This window comes from Schistocerca piceifrons, chromosome 1, assembly GCF_021461385.2.
Source record: "Schistocerca piceifrons isolate TAMUIC-IGC-003096 chromosome 1, iqSchPice1.1, whole genome shotgun sequence".
NCBI classification, from domain to species: domain Eukaryota; kingdom Metazoa; phylum Arthropoda; class Insecta; order Orthoptera; family Acrididae; genus Schistocerca; species Schistocerca piceifrons.
Window position 1 is genome coordinate 311,085,365 of NC_060138.1, and position 27,921 is coordinate 311,113,285.

General features: G+C 41.6%; 1 long non-coding RNA gene across 2 annotated transcripts; it reads left to right on the forward strand.

Annotated features, from left to right (window-relative positions):
• The first annotated feature begins 5,280 nt into the window (after window positions 1–5,280).
• Window positions 5,281–27,921, forward strand: LOC124790591. 2 transcript variants are annotated; one of them, XR_007016321.1, is made up of 4 exons: window positions 5,281–5,324; window positions 16,921–17,097; window positions 27,642–27,729; window positions 27,852–27,921. It is a non-coding gene; the product is annotated as an uncharacterized LOC124790591 (long non-coding RNA). The 2 variants fall into 2 exon arrangements; XR_007016319.1 differs by lacking the exons at window positions 5,281–5,324; window positions 16,921–17,097 and adding an exon at window positions 26,961–27,522 and having other exon boundaries at window positions 27,606–27,729.

The following is a 27,921-nucleotide window of genomic DNA, read 5'->3' on the forward strand; positions in this document are numbered from 1 at the left end:
AGACAACCCTGCTCAAATTTTACATCTTCCATTTCAAATGATAAAAAAACTTGACTTTTGATGATTTTACTGTGTTTGCCTGTAGCTCCTCTTATCTTTACTTCCATCACAGGGGCCTCAACAAAATTAACACTGTCTTTAATTTTATTTCTAAATTTTTCAGAAATAGCTGAAATAGGACTCCATGTATCAATGAGACATTTACCCTCCCAATTTTTTACTTTAGCTTTAATGTATGGACACCCTAATTCACATTCTTCTACTTTTTCTTTTAATGGTTCATGTAACAGGTCATTTTCAATTTCTCTAAAATTACCCTCATTATTTTCATGATCAGTTTTTAACAACTTTACACTTTCATTATCATCATCTATGGATACAACAGGTTCAGCATACATCAGATATTCATTACATTTTACACTTTGCCACCAGTGAGCATATAACCTTCTACAAATTTTAGCTAAATAGTTCCACAACTCTTCCATATCTGTTTTGTAATTGCAGCTATTCCATAATATTTTTAAAAAATTTTCACCTTTTCCTTAAGAACTTGTATGTGGGTTTAAATACTTCATACTATTAGCTGGCACAACATTACAGTCCTCTGCTACATTAAATTGGTTACACTGACTTAACTTTACCTGTTCTTCAGATGCATGAGTGTCCTCTTCCTCATTACTAACCACACTTACTTCATCATAATGCTCACAATTATCAACTTCATTATCACATAGCTTCACTACTTCACTTGAAATAATCTCAACGAATACCTGATACTCACCCACAGCATTAATCTCACCATTACTTACCTCCATTTAACTCTCAACAACATCATTAGCTTCCATATTTTCATTAAAATCAAAACTTTCCTCATCATGCATCCTGTCCACATTCACATTAAGTTCCATCTCTCTCTCTCTTCACATAACTTTTCATTTTCATTAAATAACTTATTCAAATCAGAGCTGTAATGTTTGTCAGATACTTCAGAATTACATAGATTATCATTCTCTACTCAATTATAAAATTCTGGCACAACTGCAATATCCTCATCTGGCTTGTTCTCAGAAGTAGTTACCTTATTGCTTTCAACATGATTATTTTCTCTTATTGTATCCCAAAATTTCTGGTCAAAATTTAAAGTATTAATTTGGTGTTGAATGTCATTTGTGGTGTGTATTTGTTTTGTCTTCCACTAGTTTTATTATAATAATAAGTTACATTTCTCTTTCTTCCTCTGTCTGTAAATTCACAGTTGTTATTGTAGGTCCTATTGTGATTAAATTTTTTCGCCCCAGAACTGCGGACCCTCATTGAGGCGGTCCGGAGTTTTCCTGCCTGTTTTCTCTGTTTGATCTCCAATTTTGTTCCCTCCTGTTTCTGTCATCCCATCTGTTTCTATTTCCAAAATTTCTATCCCTGTCTCTGTCATTACCATTATGATCCCTATTGTTTCCCCTGTGTTGTTCATATCTATTGTCTCTGTATTGTCTTCTCTCTCCATACCTGTTTGAATACCACCCCCCCCCCCCCCCCTGTTGGTGTTCACCATTGTCAAAATATTGCATATTTGCTCTTTCTAATGCCCTATCCAATTTATTCACATATTTTAAAAATTCTTCCACAGAACCATCAGACCCGTGAACTAAATCCCATTGCAATTTTTCAGGTAGCCTTCTTTTCAGTGCATCTATTTGTGTCATTTCATCAAAAGGTTTATCTAAATGTATTAATTTTCTCATGGTGCCCACTCTCCCTCTGAAAATAGGTCCATTTAAAAATTCAGATTTAATCCTCCCCTGTTCAGATACTGACCAAAATTTGTTTAAGAAGCTTTTCTCAAAATTTGCAAAGGTTTCCCACTGATCAAAATTTTGGTTAGCCCAGGATAGGGCCTACCCTTCAAGAAATTTTTTTGACAAATTTAATTTTTGAATTATCAGACATTCCTGGCACAAAATTATCCTTGCAATGGTGCAAAAAATCAACTGGGTGCAAATTATCACAAGGAAACCTTTTCACTAACAGGTTCGACCATACTGGTCCATGACTGTACAAATTCTTGTTCAAACATATTCTTCAACTTTATTTATTTTCCTTTTTAAAGTGTCTAATTTATTGGTAAGATTTAATTCTAAACTGTCAACCTTTTTCTCAACACTACAGACTGCATTAACACTGTTTACTTTCAAGTCATTTAATTTTTCATCTAGTGATTCATTTTCATTTTGAAGTTCCTGAATTTCCCTGGCTCTGTTACTATTTTCAGCAATGAATTCATTTTCAAAAACAATTACTTTTTTCTCCACATTGTCTACCCTCGATACTATCACCTTTAAGTTACCTTCCAGTGTATTTTTGATCCCAGTTAACTCAGTTTTTATTGCATTTAATTGCTTATTCAAATTCTCCCCTAACCTTTCGCCAATTTCAGCCCTCATTTCAGATTTTAAGTTATTTATGTTTTCATTCTGCTTACTCGGAAGATACATAATTAATTCTAACCTATCAATTTTTGGACCCCCCCCCCCCCCTTCTACTTCTTCCCCTGCATTAATTTTATCCATTATTAACTGTTAACAGAAAATGAACCACTAGAAATGACGATACCAAATTACAAAATTCGTTAGAATTTTTACTTAACTTATAGCTGAAGTCTTCTCTGTCGGAATCGAGTCGTAGTGTTTATTTTAAATCCTTTGTCGTCTCATTGTTTTTTGCGTCCTTTTCTAATCCTGTGGTTGTCTCCTTTTGATTTTCAGGTTTTTGTTGATATTTTTCATAACAGATTCACTGTGTACTTTTCCTGAAACACATCTACAGTTAATTTTTGAATATTTGGTGCTGCCTATCCTGGCTGAGCCCCCACGTTCTAACAACCCTACCACAACAAAGGTCAAAATTTAATAATGATTGTGGTGTTGCTCACGCAGCTAAATACTGCATTTTCGGGCAACAACATAGTTATTATATGACAGGTGTCATTAGAGCATAGTTAATAAAGTCATTTCATGTAATAATGAGTAAACTAGACACTCATGTTTTCGTGTTTCCCACGCTGGTCTCGTTGTAAAATCATGGCTGAATCGTCGAAAATCTAGGTGGTTATGATTCCAAGCTCGGATGCAAAGAGGTCTAGGTTTTATTCTGCTATATTCAAAAGTTTTGTAGATGCGCTTCACAAAGCATTCTTTAAGATTAAACCTTTCAAAGTTAGCACAATGGTGATGTAGAAAAAATAATCAGCACTCCGAATTTAAGTTACACTTCCTTTTAATTGCTTTTATTGCAATATTATGTAACACACAAAACATCACTTCACAATACAAAACATACTTGAAACCATCTTCCTCACATTTTATAAGCCAACTACAATATGCGTCTTTCCAACATGACGTCCGAGATTTCACCCTCTCAAGGTCCGACTCTAACAACTAACTAATAATCGCTTACGTGCCCAAAAATCAGAGTTACAAGTACGTCAAAGATCATAGTGACAAAAGAAAGAATACACATAAGAATAATATCATTGCAATATAAACATATCAATGTATCACAAATGAAATCAAATCTGAATGTTGTCTCAGAAATATGTTAACTACTTCTACAGAAACACAGTAGAATATTACTGGTATCGAGAGGTTCAGGTGAGGCGCCGTAATAGTTACGTAATTCAAGTACCATTACAACCTCCACAGTTCTCTATTATTCCAATCTCATATAGCGCACAGAATGAACAAACACCTATATCTTTCTGTAAAAGCTCTGATTTCCCTTATTTTATCGTGGTTATCATTTCTCCTTATGTAGGTTGGTGTCTAGAAAATATTTTCGCATACTGAGGACGAAGTTGGTGATTGGAATTTTGTGCGAAGATTCCATCGCAACAAAATATTCTTTTCTTTTAATGATGTCCAGCCCAAATCCTGTATCACTTCTATGACACTCTATCCCATATTTCGTGACAATACAAAACGTGCTGCCCTTCTTTTAACTTTTCCTATGTACTCCGTCAGTCCTATCTGGTAAGGATCCCACACCGAGCAGCAGTATTCTAAAAGGGGATGGACAAGCGTAGTGTAGGCAGTCTCCTTAGTAGATCTGTTACATTTTCTAAGTGTCCTGCCAATAAAACACAGTCTTTGGTTAGGCTTCCCCACAACATTTTCTATGCGTTTCTTCCAATTTAAGTTTTTCATAATTGTAATTCCTAGGTATTTAGCTGAATTTACAGCCTTTAGATTTGACTGATTTATCGTGCACCTGAAGTGTAACAGATTCCTTTTAGCACTCATGTGGATGACCCCACACTTTTTGTTATTTAGGGTCAATTGCCAATTTTTGCACTATACAGATATCTTTTCTAAATCATTTTGCAGTTTGTTTTGATTTTCTGATGACTTTATTTATTAGTCGATAAACGACAGCGTCATCTGCAAACAACCGAAGACTGCTGCTCAGATTGTCTCCCAAATCATTTATATAGATAAGGAACAGCAAAGGGCCTATAACAATACCTTGGGGAACGCCAAAATTCACTTCTGTTTTACTTGATGACTTTCCGTCAGTTACTATGAACTGTGACCTCTCTGACAGGAAATCACAAATCCAGTCACACAACTGAGACAATATTCCATAAGCACGCAATTTCACTAGAAGCCTCTTGTGTGATAGTGTCTAAAGCCTTCCGGAAATCCAGAAATTCAGAATTGATTTGAAAGCTCTTGTCAATAGCACTCAACACATCTTGTGAATAAAGAGCTAGTTGTATTTCACAGGCATGATGTTTTCTAAACACATGCTGACTGTGTGTCAATAGAAAGTTTTCTCTGAGGTAATTCACAACGTTTGAACACAATCTATGTTCCAAATCCTGCTGCACATCGACATTAACGATATGGGCCCGTAATTTAGTGGATTACTCCTACTACCTTTCTTGAATATTGGTGCGACCTGTCCCAACTTTCCAGTCTTTGGGTACGGATTGTTCGTCGAGCAAATGGTTGTATATGACTGTTAAGTATGGAGTTAATGCATCAGAATACTCCAAAAGGAACCTAATTGGTATACAGTCTGGACCAGAAGACTTGCTTTTATTAAGTGATTTAAGTTGCTTCACTATTCCGAAAATGTTTACTTCTACGTTACTCATGTTGGCAGCTATTCTCAATTCGAATTCTGGAATATTTACTCCATCTTCTGTTGTGAAGGCATTTCGGAAGGCTGTGTTTAGTAACTCTGCTTTGGCAACACTGTCTTTGATAGTATCTCCATTGCTATCATGCAGAGAAGGCATTGATTGTTTCTTGCCGCTAACCATGGAGGTAAAAATTATTCTACCTCCATGGCCAGTAACATACTTCACATGTGACCGGGATCTCTTTGGATTTTCTGCCAGGTTTCGAGACAAAGTTTCATTGTGGAAACTGTTATAAGCATCTCACACTGAAGTCCACGCTAAATTTTGAGCTTCTGTAAAAGATCGCCAATCTTGAGGATTTTGTGTCTGTTTAAATTTGGCATGTTTGTTTCATTGTTCCTGCAACAGTGTTCTAACCCGTTTTGTGTACCAAGGAGGATCAGTTCCATCATTTGTTAATTTATTTGGTATAAATCTCTCAATTGCTGCCAATAATATTTCTTTGAATTCAAGCCAAATCTGGTCCACACTTATATTATTAATTTTGAATGAGTGGAGATTGTCTCTCAGGAAGGCGTTAAGCGAATTTTTATCTGCTTTTTTTGATTAGGTATATTTTTTGCTTATTTTTGGAGTGTTTGGGGATTACAATATTCAATCTCGCTATGACAACCCTGTGTTTACTAATCCCTGTATCGGTTTTGATGCTCGTTATTAACTCAGGATTATTTGTTGCTAAGAGGTCAAGTGTGTTTTCACAACCGTTTACAATTCGTGTGGCCTCATGAACTAACTGTACAAAATAATTTTCAGAGAATGCATTTAGCACAATTTCGGATGATATTTTATGCGTACCTCTGGAATTAAACATGTATTTTCGCCAACATATCGAGGGTAAATTAAAGTCACCACCAACTATTATCGTATGAGTTGGGTACATGTTTGAAATTGATCTCAAGTTTTCTTCGTACCTTTCAACAACTGTATCACCTGAATTGGGAGGTCGGTAAAAGGATCCTATTATTATTTTATTCCAGTTGCCAACAATGACCTCTGTCCATACTAACTCACAGGAAGTATCCACTTCAATTTCAGTACAAGTTAAACTACTTCTAACAGCAACAAACATGCCACTGCCAACTGTGTTTAGCCTATCCTTTTCTTTTGGAACACCATTTGGTTCTCTGCCAACATTTTGGCTGAGCTTATATCTAGCTTCAGCCAGCTTTCAGTGCCTATAACAATTTGAGCGTCAGTGCTTTCTGTTAGCACTTGGAGCTCTGGTACTTTCCCAACACAACAACAATTTACAACTGTTATATCAATGGTTCCTGTATCTATGTTCTTCCTGTGTTCAGCCTGCACCCTTTGTGACTGAAGCCCTTCTTGTGTTTTCCTGAGACCCTCTAACCTAAAAAACTGCCCAGTCCATGCCACACAGCCCCTTCTACCCATTTAGCCGCCTCCTGCTTGTAGTGGACACCTGACCTATTTAGTGGAACCCAAAACCCAACCACCGTTTGGTGGAAGTCGAGGAATCTGCAGCCTATACAGTCACATAACTGTCTGAGCCCCTGTTTCAGACCCTCCACTCGGCTCTGTACCAGAGGTCCACAATCGGTCCTGTCGCCTATGTTGCAAATGATCAGCTCTGCTTTCATCTTGCAAGCAAGACTCTCAGCCTTTACCACTTCTGTTAGCTGCTCGAAACCAGAGAGAATCTCTTCTGATCCAAAGTGACACACATCATTGGTACCGACATAAGCAACCACCTGCAGTTGGCTGCACCCTGTGCTCTTCATGGCTTCTGGGAGGACCCTTTCCACATCTGGAATGACTCCACCTGGTATGCACACGGAGTGCACTTTGGTTTTCTTTCGCTTCTTGTCAGCAAAGTCCCTAAGGGGCACCATAACACGCCTAATGTGGGCGCTCCGAACTGTGATTCCAGAAGGCCAAAGTGCATAGTGGAAATTGGGAATCGTACTCAGTTATAAACAGTGGTGGGAGATCAACAATAGCTCACAGTCTAGTTGGAGTCCAGGTAGTGAGTATCCATAATAGCAAAACTCGTAGCACCTGAGGAAGGTGGCTGGGTCAGTCAAAATATTGTGCAGAAAATGGAAACAACAGCTCAACTAAACACCCAGAAGGTCACTATCAACTAACAAAACTGAGAAAATCGGACAATGATGTGATTGCAAAGACAGATTGTGTAGGGTGAGTTTAATTATGCACACTGATACTGTGTGAACTGTACAGCATAACAGCATCTGTCAGCAGCTTTTCAAACTATTTTGTAACTTTCATACAATTTCTGTATAAAATTCTTACAGCTCTCACAATAAAGAAACCTTTTGTTTCATTCATCTACTGATCTCACTTTGAGGTATTTAATTTTGAAAGCAGTCTCCTTCACTAGAGATCCTGTAAGTACTGCCCAGTTTCATTCTCAGACAACTGCAAAGATAAATGATGTAGATGTTAATGTCAGTGGTGTTGAGAAACAGCTGGCACTGCTAAAACTTGAAATCTACCCCTCCCTTACATCATTTGCTGATTGTCACTGACTTCATTATTAACTCTTTTAATAAACCTCAAGAGGGGCAAAATTTACAATAAACTTTCACTTATCTTCTTTTCTTGTAGTTGGCTCCAGTTCTTCATGTCTAGGGGCTGATTCTTGAAGCTGAAATTTTTGACATTGTAGGTTCTCATGGTTCCAGTTTTTCTATATCACACTGTCTTTACAATTTCCACTTCAAAACCAAAAATTATGTTGTTATTGCCAAAAATAAAAACAAGTCTGATCACATCAGAGGCATGCCCACTACTAAAATCCATTCTACGGTACTAACAATATTCCAAAGAGTTTACAAATTTCTTTGACAAATGAACCTCCACCAATTTATATCATTATTTTATACATGAATCCAGAAATAAACATAATAAATATCATCAGATTGCACAATTAATAATAGGAATTTTAAGTGTGCCAGATTTTTATTGCTTCAAATATTAAAAAAAAAAATTATTTTAACTGTAAATACTTAGATAGTACATATCGATTGTAACAATGAAAAATAGAGTAATTTCTTTTTATGGATTATAGCCTAAAATATACCATATAATATACAAAATCATATGAAATCCTTTTATTTAAACAGCTGAGATAATGTTAACCTATACAAGATTTGAAAATTTTTTGGTATCGATTACTTCTTTTGAATATAGGTAATATGAGAGGAGGGTGTCCCTTTACAATAGCACCCTTACAAAATTTGAAAACTATGTGTTTACAATAATTTGTGACAGACTAGCAGGTTTGGCAAACAGCGTACAAAATGATGCCAAAAGATAGAATACAGATGTATAGAAGTATCTGATATATAAGATACTACAGAAAATGAAGAAAAATATCTACTATACAAGTCATAATCTATACATATATCAGGACATGGCTTTCAGATCTGTGGAACATACTGTCCCAAGACAATACAAAGTCAAAAGTACAACATTACAGTACTAAACTATAGAAATAAATACAAAGACAATGTAAATTACTAGAATTACAAATTGCAATTTTACATCCATAATATCATTCCTTCAAAACTGTCAAAAGCGAAGAGAAAACAATTCAGACCCTAAGTGTACGACGAGTAGGCTGACAAGAAAAACTCACGACGACAACTACAGGCCAGAAGAATATACTCAGCACAATATAAAGCACAAAAACAACGAGCCACATAAGGATATGTTGAGTTGTGAAAGAACACAATAATGAAAAAATATTAGGGCCTAAGCTTACGATGTGGGGAACAACCCATGAATCCAAATCAAACTGGGTAAAAACCAGCAAAAAACACAACAAAAAACACAACAAAATGAATAAAGTTCATAATTATATCAGTAAGTTCAATCATATGTAAAGAGTAATTATAAGAAGCATCTAACCTCAATCAATAGTTGTACACTCTCCTTGAGAACTCACACAGACACAATCATGATGACTAGGGTACCCAAAACAGAGTTAAGCATAAGTTTGCCCACAACTCAAGTTCCAGTCAGATACAATATTGCAGTACTCAGGATCATAATTAGCTTTGAATGAAGACATAATTGAGTAGCTTGAGGACCAAAATCAGTCTATAAAAGCAGACATGTATACATCTTGTTATATTGACTACTCTAGTAAATGGCTTCCACACTATTTACATATTGTCCATACATACTAACCTACATACATAAAGGCCTAGAATATTCATTTACAATTGAATACTGCATGAAGTAAATTAATATTGTATAAACCTCAAGAACCTGTTTTACTTCCGGAAACTACAAAGGAAGCCATTGTATTGGAAGATAGGAGACGAGGTACTAGCAGAATTAAAGCCGTGAGGATGGTTTGTGAGTCATATGTGGTTACTTGGTTGGTGGAGCACTTGCCCGCTCCGGACAAAGGTTCCAAGTTTGAGTCCCAGTGTGGCAAACAGTTTTAATATGCCAGTAACTTTCAATTTTGATAAATTTTTGTCTAAGGCAATTCAGCCTCCTAAAAGCACTGATTTAAATTCCCTAGATTAGTTTGGATGGAGCTCAGTTGAAAGGGTCACCAACATATATCAACATTCCAATACGACATCATTAAGGACCACCACTGAGATAGCATTTGCCAATACAAACTTACATACATTACCGTTGCGCAGGTGCACAATTCAGACTGACACGGAACGCCATTACTACAGCTGAAAGTGAGTACTTTAAATGACTATTCAGTAATGGCAACCCATGTACCAGATTACTAGATTTTCGTAGTATTTATTATTTTGCAAGAACTATTACATTTACAAGCACATTTGTCTGGTTTATGATGGGGCGCCCTATAAATTAGTAACCTGAAATATTTCTAGATTACATCGTTACAACAGTAAAAATGGTGGAATTTTGTAACATACGCTCTTTTGGTTTAGAATTGTTGAGAATGATCTTCAACACAAATCCTAAACATTGGCGTAAGACAGATGGAGGATATGAGTTATAGCTGCCATTCAGTCAAGTAAGGACAATGAATGAGCCAATTTTAGTGAAAATCATGCCCTTTTTTCTGAAAGCAAACACTGTCAACAGGGAGATTGGTACACTGACCATGTACCTCTCAAATACTGCTGTAGGGTAAAGCCTTAAGTGCAGTATGGATGGTATGGCAACCAGCATCACAGTTTTCTATCGGGTGCTAAAAATAACCATCTGAAGTTAAATTTGTAATTTAGATATGGCCCTTGACTTCAGTCTATTCTGTAACAGCACAAGAGTACATTCACAATATGTGGCGAAACACAGGGCTATTATAAATGATTCACTTGTTTTTGAAGTTCTACAGTTTCCAAAGTATTACACATACAAATACAACTGATGCATGAAAACAGTCATAAAATCACCAAGTTTGCATTGTGCCCACCGCTTGGTGTTAACGAGTGCAGTGCCTTGACAAAATGATGACAAAGCAAGAAAATAGTTTTTGTAGGAATATGCGAGATATCTGTTGTAACAGTAGAGTGTGCATTCTGAAGGAAATATGGAAAAGAGCCACCTTGTAAATAGAGCACTGTTTGTTGGTACTGACAGTTTGGAGATGCGGGTTCTCCGTGTAAATATAAAAGTACGGGTTGACCAAGTGTGGCATATGCAACCTTGGAGAGGGTGAGGGGACAGTTTCATATGCGTTAAAATAAATCAACAGTCTGCACAAGCTATGAACTTGGACTAAAGCAGAAAATTGTACGGAAGATTGTGACAGTAGTTACCTTTAAACCATACCGTCTGCAGCTCATAAAAAGAATGAAATCTGGAAGATTATGGGCAGCCCTTCAGTTCTACACTACAATACAAGAAGCACTTGAGGATAAACATTTCGCCTCCAAGCTGAGACTCAATGATGAAGCAACCTCCCATTTATGTGGAAATGGTTAATTCCCACAATGTGGTAGTGTGGGACACTGAAAATCCCCATGAAATTGTGGAGCATGAATGAGGTTCCCTGGAGGGTAATGTTTTCTGTGCAAAGGTGACTCTGTACGGGCCATTTTTCTTTTGAGAGAACACTGTCACGTATGTCTTACCTCGATGTGTTGCAGTTGTGGTTGTTCCCACAACTAATTGATAATTTCAAGACTTCCATCTTCCAACAAGATGGGTCACTCCCTAATTTGAGCATCGATATTTCTCGCTACATACACAACAATCTTCCATATCGCTGGATTGGGTGTAGTGGAGAAGACAATGTGGCTCTGTTCCGTTGCGCCCCCCCCCCCCCCCCCCCCCCCCACCAGATCTCATGACCCAATGCCTTAAGACTTTTCTCTTTGGCGGTACGTTAAGGACTGTGTGTACCATTGCCAAGAAAACTGGAACAGCTCAGAGAGCTCATTAATGTAATGGCCATTGAAAGCCTATTGCTACGTAAGATATGGAATGAACTTTACTACCACCTGAATGTGTGTTGCATGACCAAAAGGAGAATCATAGAACATTTGTAGAGAGCAGAATGCAAACTCAGTAGATGATCAATCATATTTGTGCAAGTAATACTGAAAATGAAAAATCATTATAGTAGCCTTGTACATGTCAGTCATACTTTCTCAGATGATTTATGAATTTCTTCTTTGCTACAACTTGTTTGAACTGCTTAACCAAAGATTGATGGTTATATGCCCTCCTAAGATCCCCAAGTATCAGAAACACCAACTATGGAAGAAGTGTTGCACTCCAAGGTCTCAAATGACTTTATGGTAATAAAGGAGAATTGAAGACATACAGAAAATGAAATGAGCGGATTGGTAATCCTGTTTCTAGGCAAAAAAGCAATTTGTGCCAAATGGGCCCAAGTGTTGCAACCCTCTAGTTTGGATACATGCACTGATTTGGAAGAGTGTCATAAAGCTGTTGTATCCTCTCCTGAGGTAAGCTGGTCCACAGCTGTTGTAACTGGTCCTTAATATATTGGAAATGGAATGGAGTTGACATCTGAGCTGGTTCCGTTTTTTCTATCAGGCGCAGATCTGGTGACCTTGCTGGACACACAAGTACCTCCATATCACGCAGACAGGTTGTGGAGACACGTGCCATGTACGGATGAGCATGACCTGTTAAAAAAACAATGTAATGCTGTAATACGAGAGGTAACACTTGGGGATGCAGGATGTCTGTGACATACTGCTGTGCAGTCTGAATTTCGTCAATTACTACCAGCTGTGACCTGAAGTCTTAGGTGATGTTATCCCACACCATGACACCAGTAGCAACACTGCAGTGCCTCTCCAAAACATTGGAAGACTTTGATCTCCTCTCAGGTTGCCACCATACTTGACAATTCTCATCTAGGCTAATGCAGAACTGTGGTTCATCACAAAACACAATGCAATGCTGTTCATCAGGAGTCCACGTTTCCCTGTCATGGTGCCACTTCAGAGCCAGCCATTTGTGTTGTGATGGCAATGGTAGCCCATGCAGGGGACAATAATTCCATGACAGACTGCAGCTAGTTTCTGTCCAGTGATGCAGGATTACACAATGTTGCAGGGAATCCATTGTTTGTTCTCAGATGGCAAGCAAAGATGTGAAATGGTTATATGTCTGGTGCACAATACAGCGATTCTCCCTCACAGTGATTTGACGATGAGCATGCCTGCCCTCATATTCCCATGCAGCTCAACATTGGTTCACTATCTGAATGCTCCACAAACCGGAAATTGCACAATTCAACCAGCAGGACAAATGGAGAACCACAATGTCATTCCTTTCAAACTCTTCTCATTTGTTGATAAAACTGCCTCACACAGCGATCACTCAACAACTGATGATGATCATAACCCTTATACACTTTACCAGGCCTGGTCACAACATTGTTACACACTCCGCTGGCTGTTCCACCTTTCACAAATAATTGCAAATGTAATCATTTTCTGTATGTGTACAAAGATACACTGACATATGACCATGTCTTCTGGGTGCTTCGCATGTTTTCGTCAGGCAGTGTAATTTGCCATACAGCTCACTTAGTTGTTAAGGAATGTGTACATGTCGAAGATGTAGACTGTGAAAACATGTATGTACTGTTGATATGAAACATTTTATTTAGATATTTGTTTAGATTTGCTGCTAACTGAAGTTTAAACATTAAATCCCTAGAGGCATTGACTTTTTTAAAGAAGGACTAGAGCCACTACATACATCAATTTTAGAACAAAATATCATAAAAGACTACAATCTAGTATCCACACACTTGGTTAATAACAAAGAATTAAATGTCTTACACAGAGAACAATAGGTAGTCCAATGCTTGCATAATTAGGTACAAGTTTAGACCTTGCAAATAATTCAGTCAACTGGTTCAAAACAGCTGTTTTTGTAGCAAAATTGTGGAAGTTTTTTATATGGTTTTTGGGGTGCTGCATCCAAATTTCACGTTTACTGCCATGTAGGTGGTCACCTTTACAATGAAAAACGCAAAACAACCTCAAATTCTTCATACTTTTTCAGGTTTTTGCTTATATCTCAAATGCTATGGGCTTTTTGAAGAAGACCACACGATACAAAATTAAAGTAGACAAAATTTCCTACAAAACACTCTGGCAAGGTTCTATTTGCTCACAAAGTGTATCAGTACTAAAGCACACTGAAAAGCAGTGAATTTTTGGACCTTTTGGAAAAGTCAGAACTGTCCATCTCAGCCTCCAACTCTTAAAATACACGTGCTGTCAATGAAAAACTGTACACCACATGAAAGTAAATTAAATTTCCTACCGGATACATCTGCTAACATTCAAATTTCTCTAAGGGGAGTGGGAACAAAGCGAAAAATTATGATACATGCTTTCTGCGCCCTACAGTTGCATGACCCGTCCTTCCTGTCTAGCTCATTGGTGCTACACTTTCGGTGCATTACACTTAAAAGAGGTTGTTTTTAAGGAATTTATGGTAAAGCATGTTTGATGAAAACCTTTACGACGTATTAGGTATGTGACCCTGAATAGAATTATAATAAGAAATCGGTGCGAAGTAATGTACAGTCTTAGACATAAAAACTTGCAGCCAGCCAGGTGCCACAGAGACTATGTTCGAGTCGTTCACTTAGAGTGGTCAACAAAACTGATGGCCCCTGACAACACTAAGTTCGGCCATCTGCACAATCTGGCAACACTGTAAGATGCGGAAGTGTCAGGAGGAATGGTGTCTACTTCCAAGATGTTGTCGTGTTGTGTGAGCCCATGGTCTAGTGGTGATCATCATGCATTCTAAACTTACAGTCGCATGGTTCGCGTCCAACCATATCTCCTTTTCTTTTTTCACCACATTTCAGCCCTCGTCTTAAGTTGAGAGTCTGATTTAACATCAAAGATAATTTGCTTCACATTCTACCCACCAGAAATAACAAATACTTCCAGAAGCAATTCCCTAGGACAGCTCATGGCTGCGTCGTAATCAGCCTCGCGCTGCAGTGGCTACCGGCCACTGGTCAGACAGCACCTGCCACCTGAAGTTGGATGCTGCCCAGATGAACGCTGCACAATGCTGTCAGTGTATGTGTCAACTATCATTCTTGAATTTGTAGTTTCAGTAATCATCTTGCAGTTAAGCATTGGATTTTGCATACTTGAAAGTCACGAACTGCAGTTAAGCATTGTAAAATTGAGTTGCAAGTGGAAAAATGTGTAACATCTGCAACACAGTATTTACTTTTGGTATAATAGATGGGTGAATGCAGAGTAGGCAGCTTGAAAGATTTGAACTGTGTGTGCAGCGAGTGCTTTTGGGAAAAATACACCAGAAAAAGATATTCTTGTTTCTACAAAGGTCGTTCTGGTATGAATGGTTTCCCACATTAAGGAAGTCTCGACTACTGATATAAGTTGTGGATTACCATCTAAGCATCATGCGACATTTGCATCCAACAGGCCAGGTTCAGAAGTCTGGTGTAAGAGTACTGCAGGCTCTAATTTGGAATAACAAATATCATTGGAGTGCCTATTATTGCAGTTTTGCCTGAACATCATCAGGTCATTCATTAAGCATTCCTATGCAATACTGTTACTGATGATGGGTTATGATGCCTTTATCGTTAACTTCCTAAGAAGAAATGAAAGGCTGAGTCCTACCAAAAGATGTAAACTTGAGCAAAGAGTAGTGTGGTAATATTTTCCATCTGATAGATCCAAAAGTGTATTTTGCGCTAAGAATTCTTCCCAAAGGGCGTGTACATCACAGCTGGAATTTGTTGCCAATAACTGAGACACGTTTCGGTTGCAGTGTAACAAAATCAACCGACAAAACTACATCACTTGTGCTATTGCATGATAATGCACTCTGTTGATTTGAGAAACAAAACAATCCAGGAGACTGATAGGAAAGTTATGTCTCAGGCATTTGTATTGATAGGGAAGTCATCTCTCAGGCACATGTCACTCTGAACGTGTACTTGTAAAATTGTACCTTTTTGCTCTTGATCGATCAACCATCAAGGCAATTCATTTCTACCCGAAAATGCTCTTCAAACTACACTGGTTTAATTACATTGTTAGAACAGTTGGTTTCTACAGGTGTAGAATTTGTAAACTACTTTAGCACGGTCAGATTGTTTTAGATATTGTGAAAGAATATACTGTTGCCGATTGATTTCCCTTTGGTATTACTGGAGGATGTTCCTTTGGCTAAAAGAATGCGTATGTTCCTCGAACATGACGGGGCTCGTGTACATTCTAGTCATCAGGTGACACATCATCAAACCTAACAAATCAAGGAAGATTGATCACTAGATATGGGCACTTTATCCCTTATGGATTTTTGCCTGCGGGGATGGTTGAAAGGCAAAGTCTACAAAGAAAAAGTAAACCCAAGAGCTGATTTAATTGTTCAGATTATGAATAGTGAAGCCCTCATAAAAGAACGCAAAGACAACCTCAGAAGAGGTACACGTGGTGTTATCAAGAGAAGTCAAAAGTCCATCGAAGTTGGCAGGGGGAATTTTTGAAAATCAGCTTTGAACATCCTCATTTACCTTTGCTTTCAGTTTGTTAGGTTTACATACTAACAGCTGTACCACCGTACTCAATAAAAAGTTGATACATTTATATGGAATTTTTTATGCAATTTGGGTATACTACCACTTGCTAAAATATCTACTATTCCTCCTGAAACACCCTGCATATGCATATATGTATGGTGTCTGGCATTTCAGACATGTCTGAAAGAAAAGACTCTCTCCACACACATGCACACGCAGTTCTATCTTAAGTGGTATTTGGAAAATGTTTGGCAACTCTGTGACAGTGACGGACTGTAGCTGCATTAACCTACTCATTTCACTAGATATAGTCTTAATTTTCTGAGCAATTCATTTTTGGAAAATTTACATTTGTGAGATGGTTACTTTATGTGTTAATTATAGTGTCTCTCATCATTCACTTTGTGCAAAACCTGCTTCTTTCTGCCAGCAATGAGTGAATGCTCACATTCTTGATACCTCACTGGAGTGCTATTGCAACTGTAGCCAAAGATTCAAATCCTGCTGAAAAAGTATATTTCAAGTCAGATGATTTTGCTTCTCCTCTACTGTCTCTGAAAAGAGATCACAACAAAATTAAGTATAGGAATCCTACGAACCCTTGAGTTCATACTGCGGTGCTGTGCATATGAAAAAAGTAGTTTTTGACAATTATCAGATGACAGATGGAGTTTGTCAGATTCCACTAATTATGACTGTGTTATTAATTGTTGGTTCACAGGCACTTTTCTGCTGCTTATTGTAACTATTTTTTGAATGTTGGAGCTGGAAGAATAGAAACATCAGATTTTTGCCATATGGAATATTCGAATTCACCTTAAGTGCTCATGTCTCAAGCAACGGCAGAACATCCATCAGAAAAGCTGACAACGAGAAGCCAAATCATGCCTGTCTTCTGGTAGGTGTGCCAATGACAGTGATCTTAATAACAATATTGTACAGCAAAGGTACGTTGCCAACTCAACCACTAGAGAAGTTCCAAAATTGTGAATTACATCTGATGAATACGCTTTCAAAGTTTTGGTCCAATTAAAACACAAATAATTGTCACAGTTACTAAGTTATGGCGTTTTGTTTGCACTCAGTGCATCAATGTATTACAAGAAAATACGCTCTAGCCCCTAAACCTAGTCACAGAAATGCGAATAAGACTCACTGACATATAATGGATATTCCGGCCCTTGCCACTCACAACTTTTGAGACAAAGTCACCTCCGAGGTCACTCACAGAAAACATCAGCTGGTATCCTTCCCGGTAGTATAACTGAAACTTAAAAACAATGGAAAATATGTTTGGCAACTCTGTGACCGACGAGTTACTTCCTTGATGGCACAGAACTATCCTTCTTAATTCACTTGATACTATCGTGTGATTTAAATTGAATAATTTGAGTGATTTTCTCTTGAGATGTGATATAAGGATATCAGTTAATGCTTTTGAGTCCGTGAAAGTCTTCCCACATGGGAAATACAACTAGTCTCCTCTCTTACATCGCGATTTATCTGTCATAGCAGCTACTGGGCCAATAAGTAAGAAATATATGCCACACCTCTTCGCTAGCTCTGAGGTAAAGTGCTTGCCTACCAGGTGCAATATGCTTTCATTCGCCTTTTGAGACTCGCTGAATGCCAGATTTTTACGTCTTTTGGAGCAGACCTTCAAGCAGGCAGATAGAAACTCAATAAGGGAATCTTAAGACAACGCCCAAGCAAAATTCGTCTTGCTACTTTCAGTACCCCTAAGTGTCAGAGCGAAAACCTTATGGTACTGCAAAATTCATAATGACACTTTTGTTTTCTGCCAACATTTTTTTTTTTTTTTTTTTTTTTTGTGAATACATAATTTTATCTATGAACTGCCACATTTTCATAATACTTGAGTATGATACAGGACATGAAGTGAACACAGACCCTTTTGAAATCAAAAGTCAGTAATATCCTACTAATTCGTGTTAAAATAGGCTTAATCATCTTACAGTCACTTAATGCTTTCTTAAGATAGACTGTCATCATAACGTTTCTGTAGTAACTTAAATTTAATTTGTATTAGTACTGTGAATATTTTAATTGTATTTTCCATTAGCTTATTGAACACGACAGTAATCATAAAAGGGAAATCAACTGGCAACAATACATTTTTTCACAGTATCTAAAACAATCTGACAGTGCTAAAGAGCATTTCCGTGTAGAAATGAATTTCCTTGACAGAAAGGTAAAATTTTGTGAGCACACGATCAGAGTGACAACCGCCTGAGAGATGACTTCCCTATCAATACAAATGCTCGAGATATAACTTCTCTATCAATCTCCTGGATCGTTTTCTTTCTCAAATCAACAGAGTGTGTTATCATGCAGTAGCATGCTTGATATAGTTTTGTTGGTCAATTTTCTTACATGGCAACCGAAAGGTGCCTCAGTTATTGGCAACAAATTCCAGCTGTGACGGACACACCCTTGGGGAAGCATTCATAGTGCAAAACACACTTTGTAGCTTTCAGATGGAAAATACTATGTTCACACGACTCTTTGCTCGAGTTTGAGGCTTTTGGTAGCACTCAGCCTTTCATTTCTTCTTAGGAAGTTAACAATGAAGGCATCGTAACTCATCAGCAGTAACAGTACTGCACTGAAATTCTCAATGAGCGACCTGATGATGTTCAAAAAGATTTTGGGCTTGCTGCCAGCTGTTCTAAACTTCATTGGACGATATTTAAGCTGGACAACTGCCAGCCATCTTCAGGTCAGCTGAACGAGGAACGTTCTCCGCTCCAGCTTATATAGCGCGCTGATAGTACTGCCGCGCGATGCCGTCACGGCTGGTGGAACTGCAGTACTCAGCTGCTATCGGTATTGTCGCTGGCCGCAGCTATCGAAGTCTTCTGGCGTCTTCGTCTCGAGCAAATTTCGGAGACGACGAGATTCTATGTGTTATTCAATTCGTAACCACTGTCATGGTTCATTAGATTTCCCGCAATGTGTATTTCAACGGATTCTTTGATAATGGAGTCCCAAAAACTTGTTGCTGTGGCCAAAGTTTCGTCGTACCCCATTGAATGTCCGTTAGAAATACAACGTTCCGCAACTGCAGATTTACTGGGTTGCAGTAGGCGAGTGCAACGTTCATGTTCTGCACAACGCTCTTCCACTGTCGTGCTGTCTGTCCTATATAGGCCATTCCACATTGACACGGTGTTTTGTTAATTCCCGCATTCCGCAGTAACAAATCATCCTTCACCGATCTCAGCAAATCCGAAATCTTAGAAAGTGGACGAAAAAACCACTTTCACATGAAAATTATTAAGAATCCTTGCCATCTTGAAGGAGATATTTCCAACAAAGGGAAGAAAAGCTAGGGACTTGGCTGGTGCATTCCCCTCTTTACCCACTTCCCGGTTCCTGGCACTAGTTGAGAAGGCCCTGTTAATTTGCCGGGCTGACTACTCATTGCCTCTGAACACTGTCCTCAAATGTGCAAGTTCCTTAGGCAAATTCTCTGCATCCGACACCTCATGTGCCCTGTGCAGAAGGGTTTGAAGTAAACTCATGGTCTGGGATGGGTGATGCCAACTTGAAGAATGCAAATACAAATCAGTGTGCAACTTGAAGAATGCAAATACAAATCAGTGTGCAACTTGAAGAATGCAAATACAAATCAGTGTGAGTGGGCTTACGATAGACAGAATGTCCCACCATGCCGTCACTCTTCCGTTTAACCAAAACATCCAGGAATGGAAGGCAGCCATCTTTCTCTAGTTCCATAGTAAATTGAATATTCTCATGGAAGGAGTTAAGATGATGAAAAAGCTCCATTAACTTTTCTTCCCTGTGGGCCCACACTATGAAAGTGTAATCGACATATCTCTAAAAAAACAGTCGCTTTTCAAACCGCTGATTCAAGTGCTCTCTCCTCAAATCCTCCATAAAAAGGTTAGCCACCAAAGGAGACAGAGGGCTGCCCACGGCAACACCGTCAGACTGTTCAAAATATTCCTGGTTAAGCGTAAAATAAGTTGAAGAAAGAGCATGTCAAAACAGAGCCGTAATTTCCGATTTAAACTGCTGACCAATTAGAATCAAGGAATCCACAAGAGGTACTTTTGTCACTGGGCGGTGTGGCCTTTCTGTCTCCGTGACTGCAATGCATGCGCAGCAGTACTATCATTGCTTTATATAAGCTGAAGCAGAGAACGTCTTTGTCAGTCCTCGTTCGGCTTACCTGAAGATGGCTGGCAGTTGTCCAGCCAAAATATCGTACAATGAAGTTTACGACAACCAGCTGCAAGCCCGAAATCTTTTTGAACAATTGATTCGCCGGGAAAATTTCTAATTTTACAACCTGATGATATTCAGGCAAAACTGCAATAATAGTCACTCCATCGATTTTTGCTGTTTCGAATTAGAGCATGCAGTACTCCTACACCAGACTTCTGAACCTTGCCTGTTGAATGCAAATGCCCCGTGATCTTAATTGGTAATCCATCACTTATATCAGTAGTCGAGACTTCCTTAACATGGAAAAATCATTCACGCCAGAACGATCTTTGTTGAAACAAGAATATCTTTTTCTGGCGTATTTTTCCCAAAAGCACTCACTCCACACACAGTTCAAATCTTTTGAGCTGCCTACTCTGCATTCACCCCTCTATTATACCCAAAGTAAATACTGTGCTGCTGATGTTACACCTTTTTCCACTCGCAAACCCAATTTTACAATGTTTAATTGCAGTTCATGATTTTCAAGTATGGAAAATCCAATGCTTACCTGCAAGATGAAAACTAAAACTTCAAATTTGAAACTGACAATTGATACATACACTGACAGCATCGTGCCGCGTTCACCTGTGCGGCACCTGATTTCAGGCGGCAGGTGGCGTCTGGTCGGTGGCCAGTAACCGCTGCAGCGTAAGGAAATGCTCAAGCATAAGCTGTTCTGATCACGACGCAGCCACGAGCTGTCCTGCGTAATTGTTTCTGGAAGTATTTGTTATTACTGGTAGGTAAAATGTGAAGCTAATTATCTTCGATGTCAATCAGACTTACAACTATAGACAAGTGCCGAAATATGGTACAAAAATAAATTTAAAAAAAGGAGAAATGGTTGGAAACGAATGTGACTGTAAGTTTAGAATGCACGACGATTACGATTAGACCACGGGCTCACACAACACGACAGTATCTCGGAAGTAGACAATACTTCCTCCTGACACTTCTGCATCTTACAGTGTTGCCAGATTGTGCAAAATCAAATGGTTCAAATGGCTCTGAGCACTATGGGACTTAACTTCTCAGGTCATCAGTCCCCTAGAACTTAGAACTACTTAAACCTAACTAACCTAAGGACATCACACACATCCATGCCCGAGGCAGGATTCGAACCTGCGACCGTAGCGGTCACGCGGTTCCAAACTGAAACGCTTAGAACCGCACGGCCACACCGGCCGGCCAGATTGTGCAGATGGCTAGACTTAGCATTGTCAGGAGAGGTCGGTTTTATTGGCCACCTTAAATGAACGACTCTGACTTAGTCTCTGTGGTGGTTGGCTGGCGGTCAGTTTTTATGTCTAAGACTGTACATGTGTCATGAAATGGGTGAATGTTGAGCCCGTGACTAGGTCATCACTCCAAGTAGGTTCTCCATATGAAAAAAAGGCATTTAGTGATATTATATGAATACGAAAGACAGATAAATAGTGTCGTGAACTGTCAATTTATGAAGAAATACCTGTAATGATGTCACGTTCCTTGGTCACTGAAAGATCCATGCGAAGGACCCTGTGAATGCTTATCTGTGCCCACACTGACCTTGGCAATCTGTCTTGCATTTGTAAGATATAATGCTAAGGAAGCCTTTTGGGAGCTGGAGTACTTGGAGCCACTCCATTCTTTGTAGCTTTCACCACCACTGCTCTTGACCCAATCTGCTGCTGCACCTGATGAACACTGACAAACTGTGTTGTTAAGTTGCAGCTTTGGTGGGAAGTATGAAAGATGTGTGTTATGAGGCCTCGTAGGATGATGTCACATACTGCTTTTCCTCAGCTAGATGAGTGTTGTGTTTGGATGGTTGCCTCGTAATGGGGACTCATAAATTTTCCACCAGCAGCTGTTATTTCTTTTGGATTAGGGGAAGGATAAGTGTCTGATTTGAGTTCTGGTTTTTTTGTGAGGATCTTGAGAAATTTAATCTTGGCTTAACTGAATAAAAGTCGAAGTAGATTTGCAACAACACACTGCATGGAGGATGAGCATGTGGTTAGCAACACGTCCTCCACTGCACTTCCAAATGGAAGACGAAATGAAGAGATGGAGAGGGAGGGGGAGGGGAGGGAACAGAGAGGGGAGGGCAGAGAGTGGTGAGGGGCATGGTGAGGCGAGAGGTGGCGGGGCATGGTGAGGGAAGAGGGGCATGGGAGAGGGGCATGGTGAGGGGAGAGGGGCACGGCGAGGGGGGAGGGGCATGGTGAGGGGGAGGGGCATGGTGAGGGGGAGTGGAAAAGAGATAGGGGAAGGGGTAGGGAAGAGAGGGGAGGGGAGAAGGGAGGGGAGAAGGGAGGGGAGAGAGGGGGAGGGGGACAGAGGGAGAAGGGAGGGAGAGAGGGGGGAAGGGAGGGGGAGAGGAGAAGGGCAGGGAGAGAGGGGGAGGGGGGAAGAGAGGGGGAGAGGGAGGGGAGAGGGGGAAAGGAGGGGGAGAAGGAAGGGAGAGGGGGGAGAGGAGGGAGGAGAAGGGAGGGGAGAGGGGGAAGAGAGGAGGAGAAGGGAGGGGAGAAGGGGAAGAGAGGACGAGAAGGGAGGGGAGAGGGGGAAGGGAGGGGGAGAGGGGTAAGGGAGGGGGATAGGGGGAGAGAAGGGGAGGGGAAGGGAGGGGAGAGGAGGGGGGAAGGGAGGGGAGAGGGAGGGGAGAGGAGGGGGGAAGGGAGAAGGGTGGGGAGTGGGGGAAGAGGAGGCAGAAGAGAGGGGGAGGGGAGAGGGGGAGGGGGAGGGGAGAGGGGGGTGAGGGGAGAGGGAGAGGCGGGGTGAGGGGAGAGGGAGAGGGGGACGGGGAGAGAGAGGGGGTGGGAGAGGGAGGGGGACGGGAGAGAGAGGGGGGATGGGAGAGAGAAGGGGATGGGAGAGAGTGATGGGAAGAGAGGGGGACGAGAGAGAGAGAGGGTGATGGGAAGAGAGGGGGGAGGGTAGAGAGGTGAGGGGAGAGAGGGGAGGTTAGAGAGGTGAGGGGAGAGAGGGGGTGGGTAGAGGGGGGAGGGGGATGGGAGAGGTGGGAAGGAGAGAGAGGGGTCAGGGGAGAGAAGGGGGTCAGGGGAGAGGAGAGAGGGGGAGGACAGAGAGAGGGGAGGGCAGAGAGAGGGGTGGGGAGAGAGAAGGGATTGGAGAGAGAGGGAGGGCAGAGGTGTAGGGAAAGAGGGGGAGGGGAGAGGGGGCTGTGAGAAGAGAGGGGAGAGGGGGGAGGTGGGATTGGAGGGGGAGGGGAGAGGGGGAGGGGGAAGTGAGGAGAGGGGGAGGGAAGATAGGGTAGAGGGGTTTGGGGAGAGAGGGTAGAGGGGTTTGGGGAGAGAGGGTAGAGGGGTTTGGGGAGAGAGTGTAGAGGGGGAGGGGAGAGAGTGTAGAGGGGGAGGGGAGAGAGTGTAGAGAGGGAGGGGAGAGAGTGTAGAGGGGGAGGGGGGAGAGTGTAGAGGGGGGAGGGGAGAGAGTGCAGAGGGTTTAGGGGAGAGAGTGTAGAGGGGGAGGGCAGAGAGGGTAGAGGGGGAGGGAAGAGAGGGTAGAGGGGGAGGGAAGTGGGGGAGGGAAGAGAGGGGGGATGGGAGAGAGGGCTGTTGGAAGAGGGGAGGGTATGGGTGAGGGGATGTGGACAGGAGAGGGTGTGGGGGTAGGGTATGGGAGGGGAGGGTAGAGGTGTGTGGGTAGGGGTGGGGAGGGGTAGAGAGTGAGGGGGTAGGGGAGGGGGGCAAAAGGAGTGGGACGGGGGGAGAAGGGGGGACACTGTCTTTGGAGATCCATCATTATGGGCAGAAGATCAACATCTTCCCCGACAATTGTCACACTCTTCTGTGCCCTATCCAAGTATTCTACCATCTGCACTATCAGTGTGTCTCCATCATCAGCTGCTTGCTTGGAGGTGATTCACCTTCACTGGATTTTGTAATTAGCAAGATGATTACTCTATCTTTGTTTATTGTCGGTACAAATTTCTTTGTGAAACTGTTGCTAATTCGTGAAATCTTCTCGGGTGATCAGCCGAGTAAAGGCGTCGTCTTCTCGCAACGTTTCGAAGGGTTTCGTACCCATCATCTTCAAGCGAAGTGTCAAGATGCTGTGTTACGTGGTCCTATAAAGGCTCCTGGACCAGTGACTGATTCCGGGCGCCGACCAATCAGGTACCTGCGGAATCGGCCGCCGCGCCAGTGGTGGAGGGTTCGCGGCGCGGACCGGGCGTCGAGTCCCTGCCGGTTCCTAATACGTCTGTGGCCGCTACCGTCTTCGTGCCGGAGCGTTCTCTTCTAATTTTAGTTATTGCGGGATTCCAAGCTGTACTAAGTTGGAAACCAGTGTCACGATTGATCAGGTTGCTGTTCAACCGAATTTCTACAGCCTCTTTGAAAACTGAATCCCAAAATCCTTTAGCGTCACACAGCTTCTTCGTACCCTCAAAGAGGAAGGTGTGTCCTTCGTTAATGCTATGTTCCGCTACCGCCGATTTTTCTGTCTGACTAAGGCGTACATTTCTAATGTGTTCCGAGCGCCTCTGCGTGATGCAGCGCTGCGTTTGTCCGATGTATTTCGTACCACACTTCACATTCAATACTGTATACGCCCGGAGTCTGCAGTCCTAGGTGGTCTTTGACTGAGCCAAGTATGTCCTTAATTTTACTTGGGGCATGAAAAATTGTCTTGATGTTGTGTTTCTCCAGAATGCGGGCAATCTTGGCTGTTGGCGGTCCCGCGTATGGTAGAAATGCCAGGCATCTGGTCTCATCTTCTTCTTCTGGTGTGTGTCTACCTTCCTGCTCTTGTGTAGGGCGCGCGAGATTTGCGTCTCATTATAACCGTTGCTGCGGAAGGTCTTCCTTAGGTGTTGTAACTCTGCAGGTAGGCTGTCATCATCACAGATAGACTTGGCCCTGCGCACAAGTGTGTTAAGCACTGAGTTGCGTTGTGCTGGGTGGTGGCAACTCTGTGCATGAAGGTATAAATCCGTATGTGTCTTCTTCCTATACACAGCGTGACCCAAGGTGCCATCAGGGTGCCTCTTGATTAGAATGTCAAGGAAGGGCAAGCTTCCGTTTTCTTCCACCTCCATGGTGAATTATATGTTGCTGTGTATGCTGTTGAGATGTCGCAGGAAGTCTTGCAGGTTCTCTCTGCCATGTGGCCACACGACAAAAGTGTCATCCACATATCTGTAAAAGGCTTTAGGTTTCAATGGGGCGGTGTCCAGGGCTATGTCTTCAAAGTGCTCCATGTAAAGATTAGCGATGCCTGGAGCTAAGGGGGACCCCATGGCTACACCATCCACTTGTTCATAAAATTTGCCTCCACACTTGAAGTAGGTGTTTGTTAACACATGCCGGAACAGCTTTATTGTGTCCTCACTAAAGCGTGTTTCGAGCAGCGCTAGGGAGTCTTCCAGCGGTACTCGTGTGAAGAGTGAGGTGACGTCAAAGCTGACAAGAAGATCTTCTTTATCCAGGCGAAAGCCTTGTAGTACCTTCACAAACTCCGCCGAGTTCTTGACATGGTGCTCACAGTGACCCACGATCGGTTTGAGCAGTTGTGCTAGGTACTTGGCTAAACCGTATGTCGGTGAGTTGATGGTGCTCACTATGGGTCGCAATGGAACTCCGTCTTTGTGGATCTTAGGGAGCCCATATAGCCGTGGTGGTGCCGGTGCTCTGGGGTACAGCTTCCTGATGACGTCTGTGATGATGACAGCCTACCTGCAGAGTTACAACACCTAAGGAAGACCTTCCGCAGCAACAGTTATAATGAGACGCAAATCTCGCGCGCCCTACGCAAGAGCAGGAAGGTAGACACACCAGAAGAAGAAGATGAGACCAGATGCCTGGCATTTCTACCATACGCGGGACCGCCAACAGCCAAGATTGCCCGCATTCTGGAGAAACACAACATCAAGACAATTTTTCATGCCCCAAGTAAAATTAAGGACATACTTTGCTCAGTCAAAGACCACCTAGGACTGCAGACTCCAGGCGTATACAGTATTGAATGTGAATGTGGTACGAAATACATCGGACAAACGCAGCGCTGCATCACGCAGAGGCGCTCGGAACACATTAGAAATGTACGCCTTGGTCAGACAGAAAAATCGGCGGTAGCGGAACATAGCATTAACGAAGGACACACCTTCCTCTTTGAGGGTACGAAGAAGCTGTGTGACGCTAAAGGATTTTGGGATTCAGTTTTCAAAGAGGCTGTAGAAATTCGGTTGAACAGCAACCTGATCAATCGTGACACTGGTTTCCAACTTAGTACAGCTTGGAATCCCGCAATAACTAAAATTAGAAGAGAACGCTCCGGCACGAAGACGGTAGCGGCCACAGACGTATTAGGAACCGGCAGGGACTCGACGCCCGGTCCGCGCCGCGAACCCTCCACCACTGGCGCGGCAGCCGATTCTGCAGGTACCAGATTGGTCGGCGCCCGGAATCAGTCACTGGTCCAGGAGCCTTTATAGGACCGCGCAACACAGCATCTCGACACTTCGCTTGAAGATGATGGGTACGAAACCCTTCGAAACGTTGCGAGAAGACGACGCCTTTACTCGGCTGATCACCCGAGAAGATTTCACGAATGGAATACGCCGAGAAAGTCTCAAATCACATTTGTTGCTAAATTTCATCTCCATATACTGCTTTTTGGTCGACCTCTTCAAACGCTCCATGGACTTTCTGGTCTTCTGTCCCATAGAGTACCCATCAAACAATTGTTGCATTTTGATAGTACTTACTTCATACATAACATATATTTGAGTTACAAATTTGTTGGAGGTATGCCAACTCTGCCATATTGTTTTGTGCAACAAAAAGCATCCATCAATCGCACATACTGCACTAATTGCAGGTGAAGTTGACAAAAATTGACTTGGCTCCCATTAACACACTGAAAGCCCCTGCTCCTGAAAGGCCTGTTCAGCTTATCTCTCGCAAGTGCCAGACAGACAGGCAAGGCTGGTGTGGGTGTAAGTGAGCAGAGCTGTTCTGCACGAAACTGTGCCAGCAATGTGAATAGTCTTCTTGAGCACCAACAAGAAAGTTGATGTACGAGACAAAGACAAACTGGATGAGCAATTCACACTACCACTGCTGAGGTAACTGGAGGAATTAGCTCGTGTATTATTTTGCGCCATTATGCATATCATATTAATGGTAATTCAAGTACAGTTTTTTTCAGTTGAACAACTAACACTTCATTGCGGACGTTCCACAGTTGCTGACACTTTGCCTGGAACTTTCATTGCCCAAGGTCCTTCACCTGGACCTTCTAGTGCCCAAGAAACACTGCCAGGCAAAGGAAGGTGAGTAAAGAAACCGCACACTTACAGATACACCTTATTTCTTCATACATTGGCAGTTCACTGCACAACTTATCATCTTGTGTATCCATATTCTACTGCTAAATGCCATCTTCCTTTTCCAGATGGAGAACCAACTTGAAGTGATGACCTATCCTGGGCTCAACATTCACTCATTTCACGACGCAGGTACAC